The sequence below is a fragment of the Carassius auratus genome, chromosome 17 (genome assembly GCF_003368295.1).
Source record: "Carassius auratus strain Wakin chromosome 17, ASM336829v1, whole genome shotgun sequence".
Classification (NCBI taxonomy): Eukaryota; Metazoa; Chordata; class Actinopteri; order Cypriniformes; family Cyprinidae; genus Carassius; species Carassius auratus.
This window is the reverse complement of record NC_039259.1, coordinates 16,870,348-16,870,589: the sequence shown is the minus strand read 5'-3', so window position 1 is coordinate 16,870,589 and position 242 is coordinate 16,870,348.

Genomic DNA, 242 nt, shown 5'->3' with positions numbered 1-242 from the left:
AGATGAATTTTGTGTGTGTGTGTGTTGTTGTTGGTTTTTTTTTACACTTAAAAGTTTCTTTTTTGAAAAATCTATAGGTAAACACCATTAATTGGTAATAAATTAATGGCATGTGTTGGAGAAATTAAATCGAATTGATTCAAAAATGCACAAGCCTATTTTTAGAGACCATAATTACATAGTCTGTGGAAATGTTAACGGAAATTCAAATCAAATTTACAAACTCAATCTCGCCGTTCAAA